This window comes from Mustela nivalis (assembly GCF_964662115.1).
Source record: "Mustela nivalis genome assembly, contig: HAP1_SCAFFOLD_73, whole genome shotgun sequence".
In the NCBI taxonomy this organism is placed as follows: Eukaryota; Metazoa; Chordata; class Mammalia; order Carnivora; family Mustelidae; genus Mustela; species Mustela nivalis.
The window spans coordinates 1288875-1312509 of NW_028136524.1; positions in this window are offsets into that span (position 1 = coordinate 1288875).

Genomic DNA, 23635 nt, shown 5'->3' on the forward strand with positions numbered 1-23635 from the left:
GCCTTCCCAGGCAGGCACTGCGGCCAGTGACAATACAAGTGTCACTAGCTCCCTGTGCAGAGAAGGAAGTCTGGCCAGCTAAGGAGACAGGAGGGGATGAGGTGGGCAGGGCGCGTGGTCCTCTCTTAGAAAGGAGTCTGGGCAGAGAGCATGCCTGTCCTGAGCCTCTGGGCTTAAGGAGACAGCAGCTCCTTGGCCACCTGTCCCTGGGGCAGACATGCACTAGCCACCAGGCGCCTACCCTGTACTCGCAGAAACAGCTCCCTGAAATAACGGGGAGTCAAATGCCGTCTTCCTCCAGGATGTGGAAGCTTGGAGGAGGCACGGGGTTTCAGGGGAAGGAGTGGGGACAGTCCCCCAAAGCTCCCTATTAAGTGCACGGGCGGTGTGCTGGGATCCTGTCACCTTTCCTTTCCTGTGGGGAAAGCACTGGCCTAGTCCCTGAGTCCGCCTGAGCGCCAGAGTAAAAGGCCAAGCGATGCTTACACTGGGAAATGGTGGTGTGCATAGAGTGCCATCAAAAGCTACGCGCGTTATAGCAGCATCGTGGCTGTGTCTGCTTAGTTCGGCCTGGCAGGGTGATCCCAGGACGCGAACATGGATCCCTGGAAAGCAAGGACCAAGAGGCACCAGCTCTCCCGCAGCTCTTCTTCCCTGAAGCAACTGAAGGCTTGCTGAGGAAGCAGCAGCAAAGTGCTGTTCGCTCCAAGCCAAAGCCTCTGCGAAAGCACAGCATTCGCTGAGAAATGTTCTGTGGGCTGCTGCTGCTTGCCTGAGCCCAGTCTCACGGTGGGAGAAACCTGCATACAGCGAAAGCCTCATTGCCTGGGCATCTCCCTGTGAAAGCACTGCGTTCCTTGGGAAATCAGAGTTGGGTTTGGGGATGCTGCTACTGCTTGCCTGAGCTAGACTCCGGAGCTCGGTGGAAGATACTCGCATGGAGCGAAATACCCTTTGCCCTAGCATAACCTCTGCCTGAGAGAGAAGCCAAGAGTGGGGAAGGCTCAGCACGCCGCCCCCGGAGAAGAGAAGGAGCCGTTGGCCTTGGGGTCAGGAAACGCTCGGGAAGCAGGATAACCTGCCGTGGCATTAACAGCAGGCCGAGGGCAAGACAAGTGTCACCTGCTCCATGTGCGGAGCGATGGAACCCCGGCTGCTAAGGAGACATGAGGGGACGACTAGGGCAGAGGAGCGTGAACCACTCTGAGGAAGGAGTCTGGGCAGAAGGTAGGCCTGTCCTGTGCCTCTGGTCGCAAGGGGAGATCATCTCCTTGGCCACCTGTCCCAAGGGCAGACTTGGGCTTGCCACCAGGTGCTATACCCGGAACGCGCAGAAACAAACCCATGGAGAAACGGGCAGTCAGATGCCGTCTTCCACCAAGATGTGGCAGCGATGTGGGTGGCAGTGCGTGTGTCGGGAAAGGAGTGGAGACAGTCCCCCACAGTTCCCTGTCCCAGTGCCCGGGCGTGTGCAGTGATCCTGTCACCTCCTCTCTCCTGTGGTGAAGGCACTGGCCTAGACCCCGAGTCTGCCTGTGTGCCAGAGCAAAAGGCAAAGCCTTTCCTACCCCAGGAGATGGTAATAGGCATAGAGTGCCATGCTAAGACATGCACGCTGCTGCAGGGTTGGGACTGTGTCTGCTTAGTTCGGCATAGCAAGGTGAACCCCGGGCGTGATCTTGAAGCCCGGGAAAGCAAGTCCCAAGAGGCACCAGCTCTCCCGCCTCTCTTCTTCCCTGCCGCGACAGAGTGAACACCCAAAGCCTTTTGAGGAAACAGCAGCGAAGTGCGGTTCGTGCCAAGCTGAAAACCTCTGCGAAAGCATAGCAGTCGCGGGGAAATCAGAGTCGGTTCTGTGGGCTGCTTTTGTTGCTTGCCTTAGCCTAGTATTCGCAGCACTATGGGAGCATACGGCATAGAGCGAAATCCTCTTTGCCCTGGGCATCGCCTCTGGGAAAGCATAGCATTCTTTGCGAAACCAGATTCGGGTCTGAGGGATTCTCCTATTGCCTGAGCTGGTCTCCTCAGCACGGTGTAATAAACCCGCATGGAATGAAATCTTCTTTGCCTGTGCATCTCTCTGCCTGAGAGAGAAGCGAGCTTGCGCCTGTGGAAAGAGCCTTAAGGAAAGGGACTTGTCTTTCACGGCGCTCCCCAGGAGCATGTCTGTGAAAGGTGCACCAAGCTGCCCAGTGAGAAGAGCAGGAGCCGTTGGCCTTCTGGTCTGGAAAAGGTTGCTAAGCAGGAGAGCCTTCCCAGGCAGGCACAGCGGCCAGTGACATTACAAGTGTCACTAGCTCCCTGTGCAGAGAAGAAAGTCTGGCCAGCTATGGAGACAGGAGGGGATCAGGTGGGCAGGGCGCGTGGTCCTCTCTTAGAAAGGAGTCTGGTCAGAGAGCATGCCTGTCCTGAGCCTCTGGGCTTAAGGACTCTTTTCTCATACTCAGTGTCTTTGTCTTTATGGGGTTTGTACTTTGCTTTTCCCCATCCTTTACTGCCATTATATAATCAAATCTAATAACTTCTTAGAGAAAGTTAAAAATTCCTGCATAGCCACAAGTGAACACAAAGTCACTGATTTTTAGGAAACCTATAAGATAGTCAGACGTCCATTCAATTTCTTTTTTGTTAAGATTTTTTTTATTTATTTGACAGAGAGAGTTGACAAACAGGCAGAGAGGCAGGCAGAGGGAGAGGAGGAAGCAGGCTCCCTGCTGAGCAGAGAGCCCGATTTGGGGCTCGGTCCCAGGACCCTGGGATCATGACCTGAGCCGAAGACAGTGGCTTAACCCACTGAGCCACCCAGGCGTCCCTCCATTCAATTTCTTAACTGAGTCTCAAATGCATCCTGAGTTCTAACCTAGAGCAAAGTTCTACTTCTTACACGTTGTTATATGACCAAATTCTTTCAGTTCAGTATTTTGTAACATTTAAATATTAATCAATTGATGCTTTCTCTGTGTATTTCTATGAAAATAATAAGAATACTGTAGATTTATTGTTATATTTATACATTTATAATCAAAGTTTCATCAGTTGAAGTTTTTGGAAATTTCAGATATAATGATTAACCTAAAATGATACTGCCTCAAATCTCTCTGATATCAAGGCCCAACACCTGATTATAGCCAAACCTGTGGTGGATAGTTCTATGGGAAATTGCAGTTACTTAACACTGATAGCATCTCATGTTCTCTCTCTCATTTTAGAATGTCTCCAACACAACCCAAAAGTGTAGGAAGAGAGTTAATGTCCTCTGAGGACAGCTCTCAGTGAAGTGGAAATAAGAACCATAGATAAAATTGTCAGTTTTCAGGTCTTCATGAGGACAACTTAAAGAAGTTTCCCAGGACCTTTCAGTAAAAGCAAGCCTTCATTTTCTATCCACAACAATTATATCAACAATGTACCTCTTTGACAAAGTTGCTTCTTCACTGTATCACTTTTCCATTCTTTTCTCCCTTGGATAATCTCCCAGATAAACTAACAGTACTCAAATCCTTTGTCCTACTCTTTGCTCTCAGGATAAATGGAGCCAAAAGACTTAGATTAATATCAAGTTCTGAATGGGATCTTAGAGCTATTTCTGTCCAGATTTTCATAAACCTAGGGACCTTTGAATTATCAGGCTATAAATAAGTTCTAAATGGAGGGGGCAAAAGCAAAAAGTAGAATTTTTTATGTTTGATTTTTAATCATGATTAATTGACTTTATTGATTATTAAAAATACTAACATTATAAAAGTGTGGATCTTTGTAAAACAATGTCATAATGTAAGAAATAAGTTGCATAGTCCTTTGGAGAATATTAAACCAAGTGTTCAGGTGCCATCTAATTTCTTGTTTAATCCAGAACTTTGGTGTGCATTATCTTGAGGAATAGGATTTTGAAGTCCAGACAGACTAACACAAAACTGATCCAAATGTGTGTGTTTATATTTCTGCATTTGTTGTTAAAATCAAAGTGTGATTGCTGGTTTAAAATGGTAAAACTAATAATGTTCATGGACTCTATTATAAATTTTCTAATTGTAGGGGAAGAATCCAATAAACATAGAATTAATTGATTTGCAAATCCTCAAAGAGCTACAGGATCAGGTAGTGGTACGTTCTGATTCAACAGCATCATAATGCAGCATTTTATATGTGTGGCTAATGGATATTTTCATGAATAGTTAAAATAATTCTGGTTGGTCTTGAGCAAATGTGTCAATTTTTTTTTTCTGTGTGTGTCATAAAAGAAAGAAGCAATAGTAAATTCTTGCTGTTATTCCATGGAGCCAATAAAATCATACTGCCAACAAGAGGCTGTTGACACTGTAAGTGTAGTTAACTGTCTTGAAATACTAGGCCTGGAAATAAAATTCCAATATTTCACATAACCTCTTTTTTTTTTTTAAAGAAAAAAACAAACAAACAACAAAAAAAAAAAACAAAACAACTATACTGCTTACATTTAGGGCCCTGCTGTTGTTAAACTATTTTTGAAATGTCTACTATAAGTGTATATATATATATATTTTTTTTTCTGGCAATAAATTCATTTAGAGATAAATATGGATTGCAAATTATTTGGGGGGAGGCATGGTATTTGTGGCTAGTCTTACAAGTAAAAAGGACTAAAAGAAAGAAGAAAAACATTTTTTATTACAGCATATTTACATCTGTCCAAAGTACTTATTTACTATAATACTGACTAATGTATAATACTGTACACAAAGAAAGAAGTTAAATGAGTTATAATTCAGTCAAAGTATAGCTGGCCATTTTAAAACTTACCACTGAATCTTTCTGGTATGAAATGTGATATCAGGCAATCTGTTCCAGTTCATTACATCGGGTCATTTGTATGTTCTTTTACCATTTTGATAGCATAGCACATTTTATAACCCAGACATTTTACAATGGAACTATGATGCATGTATTTTCAAAAGTATAGACATACATGAAGCTATGAGGTCAAAAAAGATGAATGTCCATAGTACCATATAGACTCAACAAATATAAGTGTCCAAGGCTCCAAGTGAGATTTATGAATATTGTGTAAGATTAGGCCAACATGTGGTTTTGATATAAATAATCTGTTCTTAAATTAGAATTACAGACGTTGAGTACAGTGTTGAAAATGGCAGATAGATTTTAGCTATCTTTGCTCACTAGGGAAAATGGAAAAATGTTTAGTTTGGTCAGATTTTCACTTAACGTCTGAAAAATCTTACGTTTGAGAGAACCCTTCTGAAATAAGAATCCTTAAAGACATAACCCCTTTGGCACAAGTTTTCAAGAAACTTGTTTGATGTTGTAGACAATTATATGGCACACGTACTGTTCTAGATGTTTCATGCCAATAATATGTAAGCCATACCAAGGCTACATATACATATAGAGATGTTCCTCCGCTTACAAGGGGGCTATGTACAGAGAAACACATAAAAAATTGAAAATGCATTTAATACCCCTAAACTATCAAATATCATAGCTTACCTTAAGCTTATTTAAACATACTCAGAACACTTACATTTGCCTGCATTTGGGCAAAATCATCTTAAGCAAAGCCTATTTTATAACAAAGTATCAAATATCACATGCAATTTATTAAATATTACACTAAAAAAAAGAAGAATGGTTATATATAGAATGGTTGTAAAAATATCAGGTGTTCACCCCTGTAATCTTCTAGCTGACTGGGAGCTGTGGCTCACTGCCCCTGCCCAGCATCACAAGACGGCACCATACCACATGTCACTGGCCCTTTTTATAAAGACCCAAATTCAAAATTCAAAGTACAGTTTCTACTGAATCACTTTCACTTTCACATCATTGCCAAATATATCATAAGTTGAATCATTGTAAATCAGGAGCCATCTGATTTGAAAGTTAAACCACAGTCACCCATATACACACAAAAAAAGGCCTTATGTAGGGCCATCTATGTATCTCTAAACAACAAAGCATGACATATCAACGGCAAAAAATGGAGGTGAAGGGGACAATTGCTTTGCATCAGTACTCTGAGCAGTAACATACATGGCCTTACTCACCTAGCAGAACTCCAGAGCTAGCTGATGGCAAGGAATTTTACAAATGTTTGCTGAACAGCTTAATCACTATTATTTTAATTAGTGTGCATATCTGTTTTCTAAAGATATGTTAATTTATTTTATTGACTTATTACAAAACCAAATAGTTTCCTCTTATTTAAGTGGCAGGTAAATAGAATTCTTTTTAATTTAAATCAAATGGCTTTTTAGGGAAAATATACTAAAAATTCTGAAACTTGTATTGCTTATGAATCTTTAAGTTGTATTTTTCAAGTTTTTCCTAAATAATCTTCAATGAATTGAAAATATTTTTTGGATTTTATTCAAGGCTGTTAACACACAATTTCACTATGTTAAATATAGTGCTAAACGTTCAACCAAAACGTTGTGTCTTTATTTTTCCACTACCACATCCTCCATCTACTGACTGGATTCTCTCCCCAACTAGCACATATATAACTTTGTCTATCTTTAGGATAAGTAAGGGTCATCTTTTGTCTTTATCCTATTCCTCGTATGCTTCTGAACTTGTTGAATTTTAATATAGTCACACCATAAGCATCACATATTTGATTCCCCTTTCAATAGTAAACAGTGCACAACCAGAGCATACCTTCAAAGCTATCAATATACTTACTCTGGTATATTATTTTTGTATTTTTGTAAATTAAAATAATTAAATTATAGAACAAGAGTTTCAGGTGGTAGGTGTTGTAAGTTTTACCCAAACTGACTTTTGTCAACCTCGTTTTTGTCATCATATATGTCAAGTAGTTTTCTCAGGTTTATTTTTAGAATATCCTTGTATAATGAATATTTACACTGATATCTAGTATAAAAAGCTTGCAATTTATTTTAGAAACATTAAGATATTGAAAATCAATCTATTTCTTTAATTCATTAAAGACATTTTTGGCTTGTTTCCAGTACTTTCTTACTGGTTAAAAAATGAATTTGAAGTAGTCTGAATTTCATTATTATATGGCGCTTTCCCTTTGATGAATACAAAGACGATATTCTATATTAGCTCTCTGAGAAGAATTCATTTTTTTAATTTTATTTATTTGTAAGAGAGAGAGTGAGAGAGAGCACAAGCAGGGGGAGCAGCAGGGTGAGGGAGAAGCAAACTCCCAGCTAAGCAGGGAATCTGTTGCAGAACTGAGTCCCAGGACCCTAAGATCATGACCTGAGCTAAAGGCTCAGGTGTTTAACTGACTGAGCCACCCAGGTGTCCCAATCTGAGAAGAGTTCTGTATGTTATTCCTATTCATATGAAGTTTAAAGTCTAGGTAATTAACTTAATATTTTAGTGGCTATTACATAGATAGCACTATGTTCCAGGCAGAGAGTAAGAAAGAAATATTAAATCAACCATATTCTATGCATTCTAAATGAAAATAATTCATCAATCATAATAAATCTTTCTATTTATGGAATATCAACTTATAAGCTTTCCTCCATATGAACAATGCCAAATACCAGAATAAAGGGTCATCTAATACAAATAAAGGATAGAATTAAAGAATTCTGGTAAGCCATTTAATTTTGAAAAATGGTGCTATACTGTTGCTGAGTTGTGGTTTTCAGTTACATAATATCTGATAAGTGTAGAAGTAACGTGAGTGTTATGTGAGATGAGAAATGGTATATAATGAAGATATTTTTAAAAGTACAGATAAATACAAATTTGTAAACATAGCATTATGGAGGAATAAAAATAAATGATAGCTACACACTCTAAAGGGAATAAATCTTGGAAAGTTAATAGAGAACTAAAACAAGGACAGTGAAAAAAGTATGCTACATTTTTATGAAGTTCAAACAAATTCTGTGAAACCGTGGATGAACTTAAAGATACTATTATGTGTCAAATATTGTAAAAATTAAGCAAGGAAGTAGCAGACATAAAATAACCAAAGCATATAAACTTGGGTAGATACAATAGGTGTGATCATGTTCTACTTCATAAAGAGATGAGTTAATAGATAAATAAAAGTAACTAGACTTTTAGAAGTTAATAAAATTTTGCCTGTTATTTCTTAGCAATATAAAATATATGGTTTTCTAACAAAAACGTTTATCTTAAAAATATTTAAAAATAAATTTCAGGCTACTCATAAGGTTCTATTTACTTTTCCACTGAAGGAAAAGCTGGTTGTTGTAGTTGTAGTTGTTTGTTTGTTTTAGTCTCCTCCTAGTTTTTATTATTATAATGTGGAATGAGGAATGTTAGATTGAAAAGTGAATTATTTTATAGACAAAAATCATTACTTGATTCACCTCCTGGTACAGCAGATGGAACTCCTGAAAATATGCCCTTTTGCCTTATGGAAGAGTAACAGTTATGCTTACTTCTAAAACATGCTTGGTGGCGGCCCTAAATAGTGACACCATAGTAAACATTTTGAATATTTGCAATTAATTTTTATATTCATAGGGCTCCAAAAGGCACTGCTGGTATCTTAGCAGGTATTTCAATAAAGCTAAAAGTTGCCTGACTGTTTAAAAATATTAAGAAGGCACAAAACATGGCAGAAGTATTGTCCTCAGATATTATTTTTTTCCATATGCTCCTGATTCCAGACATGACAAGTAATTTTTTTAAATTTTTGTTATAAAAGATTTTATTTATTTATTTGACAGAGATCACAAGTAGGCAGAGTCAGGCAGAGAGATAGGAGGAAGCAGGCTCCCTGCTGAGCAGAGAGCCCAATGCAGGGCTCGATCCCAGGACCCTGAGATCATGACCCGAACCGAAGGCAGCAGCCCAAACCACTGAGCCACCCAGGCGCCCCAATGTTTTACTTTTCAATATACTACTTAGAATATAAAACCTATTCCATTTTGTAAGAAGTTTACTATTTAAAAAATGGTAATTTTCTCATTGTGTCTTCCCCTCTCATTGCTTTATTTTGAATAAAAAATTTCACAATAAACATAACGGATGCTTTCCTTTTGATGGTCCCTCTGTTGGTCATATTGTATATGAGTCATGACAATTCGTTTTACAAAATTTATTGATGTTTGTTGATATGTTTTATCATAACTAATTTTCCCTCCCTTATCTAGATTCCCCAGCTTTCATACCGGTGGACACTTCAATAAAACATACCCAACGGATGTATCAAGTACTTCTTAGACATCTCTCAGATCCTTGAGGTCTCATTTTCCCTAGGGATTTGCAATAGGTTCTGCCAGAGGCACCACTGTGACAACTGATGTCCATGGTCTATCTCCTGCTAAGCTCAAGAGGTCACTGGTTTCCAAGGTTATCTATACAATTAATGCATTCCAGCAAGTTCTTTTTTTTTTTTTTTACTATTAACAAACTTATTTTAAAGTTTATATGGAGAAGCAAAGACTCACAATAGTCAACATAGTGTTGAAGGAGAACAAAGACTGAAGACTGCCTTCAAAGTTTACCATAACGATGGGGCGCCTGGGTGGCTCAGTGGGTTAAGCCTCTAACTTTGGCTCAGGTCATGATCCCAGGGGCCTGGGATCGAGTCCCGCATAGGGCTCTCTGATCAGCAGGGAGCCTGCTTCTCTTCATCTCTCTCTCTGTCTGTCTCTCTGCCTATTTGTGATCTCTCTCTCTGTCAAATAAATAAATAAAATCTTTTAAAAAAAGTATACCATAACGATAATTATAAGCAAGATAATGTAATATCACAGAAAGACTAGATTAAAGGAACGGAATATATATTATCAATTATATTTTATATTTAATATAAAAGCAAAAGCAATACAAGAGAGAAAAATACAATCTTTCAAACAAATGGTTCTGGAGTAATGGTGAAGCTAAATGTAAAAATATAAAATAAAAATAAAATAAAATAATAAAATAAAATAAATCCAGGCAGATATCATACACTCTTCACAAAAATTAACTCAGATTGGATTATAAACCTAAACATGAAACATGTAGAAGGTAATATAGAAGAAAATTTAAATGACCTTGGTTTTGGAAATAACTTTAGCTACAAAAGCACAAGCACTGAATTTAAAAATGTCTACTCTGTGAAACACAATGCCAAGAGAATGAAAAGGCAAAGCACAGACTATGAGAAAAAATTTGCAAAATACACATCTGGCAAAGGACTCTTAATCAAAAATACACAAAGACCCCTTAAAACTCAACAATGGGGGAAAAACCTGATTAAAAATGAGCCAAAGATCTTAGCAGATACCTCACAGAAGAAAATATTACAGATGGCAAATAAGCATATAAAAAGATGCTTCACATCATATGTCATCAGGAAAATGCAAATTAAAAAGAAAAAGAGACACCAGTACATACCCAGAATCCAGAACACTGACAACAGAACACGAAATGTTGGTGAGGATGTGGAGCAACAGGAATGTTCTTCCATGTCTATTGAGAATAAAGAATGGAAAACAACATGGCAGTTTCTTACAAAACTAAACATATTCTTGCCAGATGATTCAGCAGTAGCAGTTCTTGGTATTTATCCAAAGAAGATGAAATCTATACCCACAAAGATGTCTATAGTAGTTTTATTCATAACTGACAAAAGCTTGGAAGCAACCAAGATATCCTTCCATAGGTGAAAGGTCAAATAAAGTGTAGTACATGCAAACAATGGAATCTTATTTAATGCTAAAGAAATGAATTACCACGCCATGAAAAGATATGGATATAAATATTTAATAAATATTTGATTTTAGGCTTCTACCAGTCTATCAATAGTATTAGAATATTTTAACAGTGAATGCTCAGCATTCATGAATTTACCTACTAAAATATTTTGGGTTCAATATTTTAAATACTTCAACCTCTATGATTAACTTCCTAATAATTTTGAATTGGGGTAAATAAACCTTAATTTTTTGTAACTTGTTTCTTATTGCAAAAGAGCTCAATGAAATTTTAGAAAATAAAAATTTACCAAAAAAAAGTTTAGTTTACTATTGCCAAATAATTTAAAACTTTACCTTATATTCAAATACATATATTTTTCTAAATTGATTTATATGCTACTAAAACCAAAAACTTTTAGTTATACTAGATTTCATATCATGCAATCAATGCCAGAAAGCCATCTGGCGATGACTTGTCTTAAATAGAGTTAAGATGGGTGTTATTACAATGCAAGATGGAAACAAAGATAGTATAACAATTGAGTGTTACATAACTTTTCTGTTTTGATCAAGTTACTAATCTACAAAAGGCTTTTATCGGTGACAGACTTGGGAATTTAACAAAACTTTTAAGCTAGCATGTGCGACTCATTCCTAGAAAACAACACAATCAATAACACTTTATTTAGATTAAATCATGACTATTTCTCCATTTGAATAAAAAAGGTAGCAACCCCAATAAGTTTATTGAACAGGAAAAGTTGAAATGCTATAATGCTCCTAAGGAATTAAATGATCCAGTCATGAATTACAAAAAAAGGATATAAATTACCAAAGTGTTTGTATAATTGGAATGTACAACTGCCCATTATCGTTCAATAGTGTAGGCTTGTACAAGAACTCTACAAAAGAACTCCAACTTCTAAACCGTGGAAAATATGTTCCCTTTCCCCCTATATACAACTATTAAGCCATTCATTTAGCTTTTAAAATATCCACTTAATACAGGCTTTTTACTCATTTGAACAGGCAGCAGGGCTCTATTCTTATTGCTTACATCTGAGGGATAGACTTCTAGCGTAAGAGGTAAAGCCCATAAAGGAGCCCAATAATAACAACAAAATACAGTTTACTGAGCCCTTACAATCTGCCAGCTACCTTTCTGAGAATACTTCAATTAATAAAACATATAAAATACCTGACCACAAAGAGCTTACATTCTTTTGAAATATAATAGTGAAATAAACCAATAATAAAGGAGCACCTCGGTGGCTCAGTCCATTGAGTGACTGCCTTTGGCTTGGGTCATGATCTCAGGGTCCTGGGATGTAACTCCCCAGCAGGCTTTCTAGGCAGTGGGGTGTTTTCTTCTTCCTCTGCGCCCCCTCCCAATTCTTTCTCTCTCTGTCTCCAATAAGAAAATAAACCAGTAATAGAATAATGATTGATGGTTGATGGTGATAAGAGTTACAAAGAAATACAAGAAAGGTAAAAGCCATTGGAGAATGCTGGGATGAAAGTTAATTTTATTTTGTGTTGGGTGGTTATATCTCATTTATGAGATGTTATTTGCACAAAGACTCACGAAGTGAAGGAGGGTGTTATACACATATTAAAGGAAAAGATTGCTCTAGGCAGAGCAAGTAAGTATATAGACTTTGTGTGAACAGCTGGTCTGTTACTTTTGAGGAAAAGCAAGGAGGCCAATGAGGAGTTCATAGTGGTGGAGAGAGGAAGAACGTATTGATGCATGACCTTCTAGTACATTGAAACGCCTTCAGTTTTTATTTAATATGAAATGGAAAGATACCAAAAGACTTTCAACAGCAGAATAAAATCATCTGACTTGATTTTTAGGTTAAGTTGCTTTACCAAAATAAATTTGCAGGGAGAAAGGAGTGCAGTATGTGTGGAAGTGGGGTTATCAATCAAGTCAAAAATTCAGGAACATATGATGGTGTTTTTAGCATGCTGGGTGGTAATAGAAGTGGTGAGGTATGGTTTTTATTTTGTATATATTTTGATGGTGAATATTCTGGTGAACAGGATGGAGTATGTGCAGGACAGACAATATCAACATTTATTTTACCTGCACAAGCAGAAGGGTGGAGTCTTCATTCCCTGATATGGAGAGAACTCTGAGTTCAAATGCTCTTTCTGATTAAATGGCATAGTGATGATGAGGATTTAGTCAGACAGTGAAAGAGAACAGTAAGCATAGTGTTAAGCGGTAAGACATTATAACATTTGAACAGCAAAAAACGTTGTGTTGGATCATCTGTTTATGTGAGTAAATAAATAAATAAAGCTTCCTGGGGTTCTGATAGAGGTAAAGAAGACTACTATATGATCCAAAGGGGCACGTGCACCAAATGTTTATAGCAGCAATATCCACAATAGCCAAACTATGGAAAGAACCTAGATGTCCATCAACAAATGAAATATATATATATATATATATATATATATATATATATATATATATATATATATGTGTGTGTGTGTGTGTGTGTGTGTGTGTGTGTGTATACGATGGAATACTATGCAGCCATCAAAAGAAACGAAATCTTGCCATTTGCAATGACATGGATGAAACTAGAGGGTATTATGCTTAGCAAAATAAGTCAACCAGAGAAAGACACTATCATATGATCTCCCTGATATGAGGAAATGGAGGTGCAATATGGGGGCTTTGGGGGACAGGAAAAGAGTAAATGAAACAAGATGGGATCGGGAGGGAGACAAACCATAAGAGACTCTTAATCTCACAAAACAAACTGAGAGTTGCCGGGGGGGGTGGGGAGGGTAGGGAGAGGGTGGTGGGGTTATGAACATTGGGGAGGGTATGTGCTGTGGTGAGTGCTGTGAAGTGTGTAAACCTGGCGATTCACAGACCTGTACCCCTGGGGCTAATAATACATTATATGTTAATTAAAAAAAAGAAGAAGAAGAAGACTACTATAAATCAAATGCTATGGTTTTCAGCAAAGAGTGTGTAATCAGGCATATTTTATTAAAGTAACCAAGTAAAATGATGGTCGAAAATTGGAATAACAGAAAACATAAAAATCAGAAATTTTAAAAAGAGATATGGGACAGTGTAGAGAATATAGTCAATGATATTATAATAATGTTATATGGTGACAGATGGTGGCTATATTTGTAGTGATCATAGAATAATGTATGGAGATATTGAAAACCTGAAACCAATGTAACACTGAATATCAACTATACTCAAATAAAAGAATAGTAAAAATAAAATATTTTAATTTAAAAAGATAAAAAGAGGGACAAGAATTTGAAAAGTGAATTTCAAAAAGAGTAAAGATGAGGCTAAGACATACTCTGAACCTTGAGGAAAACACCATTTTGAAAATTCTTCCCATTTTGAGAAAGCCCAAATGAATCAATACCATAAAAGAACCCATTTTAACTGAGAGATGTAATGAATGCTCAAGAAATAATTTTATGACAGGATAATTTTTCCCTATGAAACAGCATACAGAAACCAGGGGAAACACCTGGAAGCAAAATAAACTATACTGAAAATAAGAATTAGGAAAATGATAAATGATGAAAGATAAGAAAACTATACCTGCGACAGAGACCTAGTGAAGAGAACTTTTAGCTTGTGGTTTAATGTTTTTGAGGATAATCTAGAGTTCATAACTGCCTTGAGACAGGCTGGTTGTAGGTAGTTTAGGCAGACCCCTAGGACAGGCATACTTTGGGCAGGTGGTGTTGGAGGAGGCCATTGGCTGGACAAAGAAAAATCCAACCATTTGACTAAAGTGTCTGTGAAGATGTTGAAGTCAGATGCAACAGAGAAAGACCTGTCAAACCTAATCTCAGAAATGGAGATGATGAAGATGATTGGACAGCACAAGGACACCATCAACCTGCTGGGTCCTGCACACAGGATGGTCCTTTGTACACTCTCATGGAATATGCCTCCAAAGACAACATACAGGAGTACCTGCAGGCCCAGAGGCCTCCTGACCTGGAGTACTGTTACAATATCAGCCACAATGCAGCAGAGCAACTCTCCTCCAAGGACCTGGTATCCTGTGCCTATCAGGTAGCCTGGCGCATGGAGCACCTTGCCTCCAAGAAGTGCATACACCAAGACCTGGCCACCAGGGAAGTGCTGGTGACAAAGGACAACATGATGAAGATCTCAGACTTCAGCCTTGCCAGAGATATCACCACATCAGTTACTATAAAAAGACAACCAACAGTGGACTGCCTGTGAAGTGGATGGTCCCTAAGGCCATGTTTGACCAGATCTACGTCCACCAGAGTGACTTCTGGTCTTTTGGGGTGATCCTGTGCAAAATCTTCACTCTGGAAGCGTACCATATCCTGGAGTGCCTGTGGAGGTGGTTTTCAAGCTGCTGAAGGAGTCATTTGATGGATAAGCCAATAAGTGCACCAGAGAGTTATACACAATAATGAGGGGTGGCTGGCATGTGGTACCTTCAAGCTGGTGGTAGGAGACCTGGATCATACTGTGGCCTTGACCTCCAACCAGGAGTACCCGGACCTGTCCTTGGCCCTGGAACAATACTGTCTATGCTTTCCCAACACCCAAAGCTCCACCTGCTCCTCAGAGAAGAATTCCACCTTCTCTCATGTGCCGTTGCCCAGGGAGGCCTATCTGCCCTGACACCCAGCCCAGCTTGCCAATGGTGAACTCAAATGACTAGTATCCCTATTACTCCTGTCCAGATTCCGTCATAAGCTGTAACCCTTACCCCCCACCCTCCCTGCAAAACTCACTGCCTTCTCCTTTGTCCCTTTCCTACTGGCAGGAGCTAGCTGCCTACCTGAGGCCTTCACCCCTTGAAGTTCACCTCTCTTCCCCTTCCTCTTCCTCCTCCTTACAACCTGCTCATGAAAGAAAGGCACAGAGAGGCAGGTACTTGCTCGTGGCTACTTCCTTCCCTCCCATATGTTGGACCAAGGCCCCTCCCTGGCATCTGGTACTGCCTGGACGTCGAGGGAGTGGGAGATGAGGCATGCCAGTGAAAGCTATCAGAGCTTTCCTGTTTTGGTTTTGTCTGCTTAGCATAACATGTAAGACTGAGTTCTGATGGCAGGGACCTAGTCCTTGGGGCTATAGCACTAGCGAGGGGAGCTCAACTGCTCTGGGCCTTGGCTAAGAGCAACCCCTGCTCCAGAGATATGGTGCCAAGGGCTTATTAATTTTGATACTAATTTGCTTTGCTGACCAAATACCTGGTATTAAAAGATGGGATGGCAAAGACTGGGAGCAGTGTTGTGACCATGGGGTCCAGCCCCAAACTATGAAGAAAACACAAAGTGTATAAATCTGAGTAAGTATATATTTACACACCTCTTTAAATAGGTTGTTATCAAAGATTTAATCAATGGGTAATATGCTCCTCGTGGCTGGGAAGCATCAGTTGCCATATATTAAAAACAAAGAAAAGAGGTGTCTGGGTGGCTTCCTCCATAAGTGTCCCTTCTTTTCAGGTCATGAACCCAGGGTCCTGGGATGGAGCCCCACATCAGGCTCTCTGCTCAGTGGGAAACCTGCTTCTCCTTTTCCCTCTGCCCTGCTTATAGTTCCTCTTCCTGTCTCTCTGACTGTCAAATAAATAAAATATTAAAAAAAAGAAACAAACAAAATGTTTTTAAAAGGTCTTTTTTTTTTTTAAATTTTCTAGGGGTGCCTGGGTGACTCAGTTGTTTAGGCAGATGTTTGCCTTTGGCTGATGTTATCATTCCAGTGTACAGGGATCCAGCCCTGCATGAGACTACTTGCACCCCAAGGAGCTTGCTTCTTCCTCTCCCTCTGCACGTGATTAACCCTGCTTGTGTGCTTCCTCTCTCTCCCTCTCTCTCTCGCTGTCAATAAACAAAATAAAATCTTTTATTAAATAAATAAATAAATAAATAAATAAAGTTCTAAACCTACTTTCAGTTTAGGTCCCTTAACAAAAATTACTACTGATTCATTAAAAAAAAAAAAAAAGAAAAGATAATTTAGAAAGATGCTTCCAGAGCTAAAAACCTGGTTTTTTTTTTTTTCAGGATTAAATATAGAAGTGCTTTATAAATTAAAAGAAAAACTATGGTATATTAACACTAATCACACTATAACTTTGGTGGTTATGTCAAGATAATGAAAAGTGATTTTAAAACAAATTTCATTATCAGACATAAAGATCAATTCAAAATTACAGAAGAGTAAAAGCATGAATTCATCAGGGTGTATAATAATTCTTGACTTTTAATACTTAATAACAGTTTTGGGGATATATAGGGATATATAGCAGTTACACGAATAGCCATTTTACTTCTAGGCATTTAACCAAGAGAAACAAACCCTATGTTCGTACAAGGACTTGTATATGAATTTCATAGCAGCTTTATTTTTAAGAATTGAAAACAGTGGAAATGTTCATCAATGTCCATCAATAGAGCAAAGACAAATTATGATCTATTATTAAAGAAATTACTGTTCAACATCAAAATGAACTATTTACAATTGGAGATTCTCAAAGTAATGGTGCTGAGAAAAGAAAAGCCAGGCAATGTATAGTATATACTGTGTGATTCCATGACTATAAAAAAATCTAGAAAATACAAATTTATATATAGTCACAGTCATCAAATATATTGGTGTGATTTTAGTGCCTTCTTCTGTGCTCCCATAGCTTCCTACACTTGGATCTCCGAGCATTTGTTACACCATGTGAAAATTTGAACTCTTTTTCTTTATTCTGTCTTACTAGAAAAAGAATTCTTGAAATTTTATGGACATTTGAACTCTCAGATACTAGCAGAAATTCTATCACACAGTAAATTTCCAAATATAAAAGCCAGAGTTTTACCATGACTTCTAAGCTTTTACATGATCTAGCCACTCATTTAACCTCTGTGACCTCTTTCCCTGCTACTCTTCAGTCCCTCACAGTGGCCTCCTTGCTATTCCTCAGATATGCCAGTCACGATCCAACCTTATGGCCTTCAAGATAGCCAATTCCTTTGTCTGGAGTGACCTTATTGCTGATAGTTCTGGGCAAATTCATCACCTTTCCATACCTTTGTTCAATTGTCAGCTTCATTGTAACTACCCTGATCTTCCTATTAAAATTCTTAACTCCCCATCCCCTGCCTAGCAACCTTGATTTTTCTCACCCTGATCTAATTTTTCTTTTTCCCCATTGTACTCATCATTTTTGAATGCACTATGCAATTTTTATTAAGGTTCATAGCTTTTAATTGTCTCACCCATTAAAATAAAAGTTCTACAAAGCCAAGTATTTCATTTACCAGTGTAGTCTGAAGTAATATCTGCCATATAATAGGTTCAGTAGACAATTGGTAAATTTCAGAATAAATTAATGTTGAGAGTATACTGAATTTCATAAGTCATTTCAATATTTTTTTCCAAAAAATAAACTATTTAAAAAATACCTTAAATTTACTTTCAAAATATTTTATAGCATATAATGGACAAAATAAGACAAAAAAAAAACAAAATAAGACAAAAGCCTTAAAGAAACAATCATATAAATAACCATTTCAAACCTACTTAAAAATTGCATAATACCACACTCCTAGATCCTCTCTGAATGCTCTAAAATAACCCTTCAAAGGAAATACATTTTTAAAAATAACAGATTTTTTGGCAAATAATTTAATAAAATAAAAGTTTCATTCATCTATATAGATCATAATAAATGTTTTTAATAAGCATGAAATTATAACTCTGAAGTGTGCTAAAATGAAACCACCTGCTAAGGGTGAGAGAACAAAAATATACATCATTTTTCCAAATAAGAGGAATTTATTACCTTTGAATCAAAGCATGTGGATTTGTTCAAACTGGCAATAAAGGAATATGGAAACACAAACCATAGAAAGTCCTATTTTAGATTTCTAAAAGACTTCATAGTGAAGAGTATACATTTTTTAAATGCTACATAATGCTACATAATGACAAGATGACAGGATGTGACAAATAGCATTTTAAAAGCTCTACTCATAATGGAACGGAAGGTGTCATTTCCCGATAATTTTATATATGTCATTAATTTACTATATCTGGATACAACACATTACCAAACAGATGTTCATCAAAGACTAAATCATTTTTAATGGAACATAATAATTTGAACCTACATTTATTAATCATTTATTTCGATATAACATTTATAGTCTCGCTAAACATTTTATCAGTTGTTGACAAAAATAAAAAAAAATAGGATAAAAATTCGTGTTTGGAAAAGTGGATTTTATTTGAAATTTGCATTTAAATGAAAATATTTGCTGATATTTTTAAAACTTTAAATGTAATTTTATATATATCTGACCTATCAGATGATATAAAATTTTTGGAGAACATATGACATATTTTTTTGATCTTGGTTGAAGGTATTAATAAAGAGCAACTGTTTGTATTATTTGTATTGTGATATCTTAGTTAATAAACATGAATAACTGGTATAAAATATGTTTTTTTAAAAATTTTATTTATTTCCTTGACAGAGATCACAGGAAGGCAGAGAGGCAGGCAGAGAGAGAGGAATGGAAGCAGGCTCCCTGCTGAGAAGAGATCCCACTGTGGGACTCAATCCCAGGAACCTGGAATCATGACCTGAGCTGAAGGCAGAGATTTTAACCCATTGAGCCACCCAGCTGCCCTAAAATATGTTCTTTTTTTTAAATATAGAATTATAGTTCTTGCAAAAATATGGAACTAGCTGGAACTGAATGCCTCCTTCAAAGTCAGCTCTGGAGAAATTATGCAAGTGTAATATGGAACTATTTCAGATATTAACCAAAAACAAAGAAATGATGATAAATTCCTTAAAAGACTCTTAATTGCTCTTGACTGGTATGTTTCAAGCTCTATACCTGGTTTGAGGACAGTTTTTAACAGGCCTGTCACTGTAGAAATCAGCTGGATGTTTAGAGGCTATCAGAACTGTACAAAAACCTTGAAGGGGTAAAGACTTGAAAATTCTTTAGAGAGATTAGCTCCCTAAGGCATTATTCATCCACACATTTTCCTCCAAACAATTAAGACTGATGGATGAGGGGCACCTGAGGGGCTCTCTCATCACGTGGATGGTGGGTTAAGCCTCTGCCTTCATCTCAAGTCATGGTCTCTGGGTCCTGGGATCCAGCCCCACATCGGGCTCTGCTCAAAAGGAAGACTGCTTCCCTCCCTGCTTGCCTGCCTCTCTGCTTACTTGTGATCTCACTCTCTCTGTGTGTCCAATAAATAAATAAAATCTTTTAGAAAAGGCTGATGGATGCTAAATTATGAAAACTGCTCCCTCCAAATGATGCTTCTTCATAAGGATTTAAGAATTTAAAATTGTAAGAATTTAAAATTGAAACTTGATCATAGGATTTATCTTATAGAATAACATCAAGTGCAGGCAGTTATTATTAGATCTGAAGTATTTGTGATTCTGAATTCTTGGCATCATTACTAAATTTATTTTTAATAAATTATTATTTAATATATAATAATATATATAATATACTATATGTAACATATATAACATATATAATATATATAATAAATTCATTCATTTATTTATTACTTATTTATTACTTATTTATTTATTATTATTATGTATTTATTTATTAACTCAAACACAAGAAAATGAATGACCTGATTGAAAAATTGGCAAGGACTGTAACAGACACCTCACTGAAGAAGATATTGAGATGGCAATAATGATATGAAAAGATGCTGTGATGATCCACAGCATGTCTAATTAAGGAATTGTAAATTAAAAGAACGATGAGGGGCACCTGGATGGCTCAGTGGGTTAAGCCGCTACCTTTGGCTCAGGTCATGATCTCAGGGTCCTGGGATCGAGTTCCACGTTGGACTCTCTGCTCAGTAGGAGCCTGCTTCTCTTTCTCTCTCTGTCTGACTGCCTATCCGTCTTCTTGTGATCTCTCTCTGTCAAATAAATAAATAAAATCTTTTTAAAAAATAAATAAATAAATAAATAAAACAATGATATATCACTACACATCTATTAGAATGGCTAAAATCCAAAATACTGACAGCATAAAATGCTTTTGATGATGAGGAACAAGAGAAACTCTCATTCATTCTGATGAGAACATCAAAATGGTGCTACCACTTTGGAAGACAGTTGGGCAGTTTCTTACAAAACTAAACATATTCTTACCATATGATCCAGCAATCGTGCTCCTTGGTACTCACCCAAAAGAGCGAAAACTTTATGTACACAGAATCCTGCATATAAACCTGTGTTTGTAACAGCTTTACCCATAAGTGCCAAGAGTTGGAAGTAACCAAGATGTCCTTCAGGAGGAGAATGGATAGATAAACTGTGGTCCATTGAAACAATGGGATATGGTTCAGCGATAAAGAGAGATGGCTATCAAGCAATGAAAAGACATGGAGCAAACTTAAAATCCGTCATAATAAGTGAAAGAAGTCAATTTGAAAAAGCTTCATGTTGCAAGGTTCCAACTATATGAGCTTCTAGAAAAGGCAGAACTATGCAAATGGTATAAAGGTCAGTGGTTTGTAGCAGTTAGGAGAGGAGGAGGATGAACAGGCAGAGCACAGAGGATTTTTAGGCCAGTGAAAATGTTCTGTATGATATGTATGATATTTTAGATATATATCGCTACACAGTTGTCAAAATGCTTAAGATACTATACCAAGAGTGAACTCTATGAGAAAAGGTTTTTTTAAGATTTTATTTATTGATTTGACAGGCATCAAAGCAGGCAGAGAGGCAGGCGGGGAAAGCAGGGGTTGGGGGAAAGCAGGCTCCCTGCCAAGCAGAGAGTCTGGTCTGGGGCTCGATGCCAGGACCGTGAGATTATGACCTGAGCCGAAGGCAGAAGCCTTAACCCACTGAGCCACCCTGGTGCCCCACCAAGAGTGAACTCTAATGTAAACTGTGGACTTTGGGGTGATAATGATGTGTCAGTGTAGGGTCAGTGAGCGTGAAAAATTTCACCGTGGTACAGGATGTTGATAATGGGGAAGGCTGTGTGTATGTGGGGAAAGGGAATTTTACTTTGATCCCCAAACTACTCTAAAAAATGCAGTCTGTTAAAAAAAATCTTTATAATGCAATATAATACAAAACAAGAATGCATATCAAGAGAGAAATAATGTTTAAAGGGAACGAAGAACTTCAGTAATGTGTACCTAGGGATTTTGATTGCACATTTGTAGGAAGTTCACATTGTCATTAGCAATTGTTTATCTGTGAAGTAGAAGTAACATAAAGAGTGATGAAAACTCACAAATGCAACATTAAAAAAATGCCATCTATGGGCTATTAAAAAATGGAACAAAATTTGCTTGTCTTTTTAAGCTTTGTGGGGAATGAAGGGACAGAATTTAAATTCAGCTTTATAAAAGATTGGATAATATGTTTCTACAAAGAAGGCTCCTCTGAGTAACACAGAAATAAATATGGTAGCAGAAAGTGGAGAAAGGGTTACATCTCTTGTGAGCTCACGTTCTCTGAAACACTGTCACTTAGTGGAGACAGTAACTGTCTGATGAAGAGCAAATGGTAGTCTTTCAGATTCCCGGGATTTTCACTAAGAATCGTGAATGGATTTTTTAAAAAAATATGTAAAGAATGTCTACAGTGCAAGTACCTGCAAATAACTGACATTTTGGAGAGAATATTTTAATCAGCAGAGAAGGTCAAAATGACAAAGTTCCACGATCAGAGTAAACATATGGGATTAAAAATAAAAAATAAAAAATAAAAGATTTTTTTGAAAGGAGTTTTTTTTTAAAGGAGCTTAAACAAATGTCCTTTTTAAGAGACAGTTGGCTTTTTAAACCAAAAGTACAACTCATTGAGAGAATCGCTGCTTTATTTATTGGGGTAGAAAGGACCTGGAATGTAGAAAGACCCATTCTGCAGAGGAAAAAATAGAATCACTAACAGGCCTCATGCCTTGCACAGCCAGTGGCTAGAATCCCTGCCTCATGACACCCTTTGCTAGAAGGCCGCTAGAACCATCTCAACTATGTTAGTCTTTCTTGGAAGCCAACAAGTGTTTGCCCAGTTAAGAGCACGGTAACAATCAGTTACGTTATGTTATAATGATTGTCGATATCTTTAAAAGCCTTGTCAAGTTCCTTTTTGAGTAACCCTCACCCCACCCTTAGAGAAATTTATCTGTGGTTCACCTCTTTGAAATACCTCACTGTTGTTCCACATTTACCATAGCCAAAAAAAAAAAAAAAAAAAAAGGTTTTTATTAACAAAGTGTCAGAAGGGGGCGCCACTGTAAACAATGAGAATTTTCGCTTCCGGGACAACTTTGTTGCAGAAACAGCTGAAAGCAATCAGGTCAGACAGAGCCAAGGGCTGGAGGGATTTTTAAAATTACAAGAACCGAACCAAATCAAACCAAAACAAAAATCAAAACCAATGGCCAAGATTTCAAGTTTGCTACTAAAGGTATGACATTCTCCTAAACATGCACGTGACTTGTTCAGTATATTTATATATTTATATTTGAAGAAGAAGGAACTATTTGATGCGACAAATCCACGTTGATTAAAAATTACCAGATATGGGGGCTCCTGGGTGGCTCAGTGGATTAGGCCTCTGTCTTCGGCTCAGGTCATGATCTCAGGGTCCTGGGATCGAGTCCCACATCAGGCTCTCTGCTCAGCAGGGAGCCTGCTTCCTCTTCTCTCTCTCTCTCCCTCCTCTCACCTACTTGTGATCTCTCTCTGTCAAATAAATAAATAAAATCCTTAAAAAAAAAACAATTACTAGGTGTGAAATACATCGGGGTTATGGGAAGGAAAATGATTTCACCTGATCTGACTAGGAAGTGGTTGAAGCCTGAATTAAAGTGCTATACAAAGAGTAAAGACCTGGGAAATATATGGGGAAAAAATCCCTAGAAAAACAGACATAATAACTGGCTGCTCTTTATTGATCCAGATCCTGCGGTAGGCAAAGAAGAGCTGG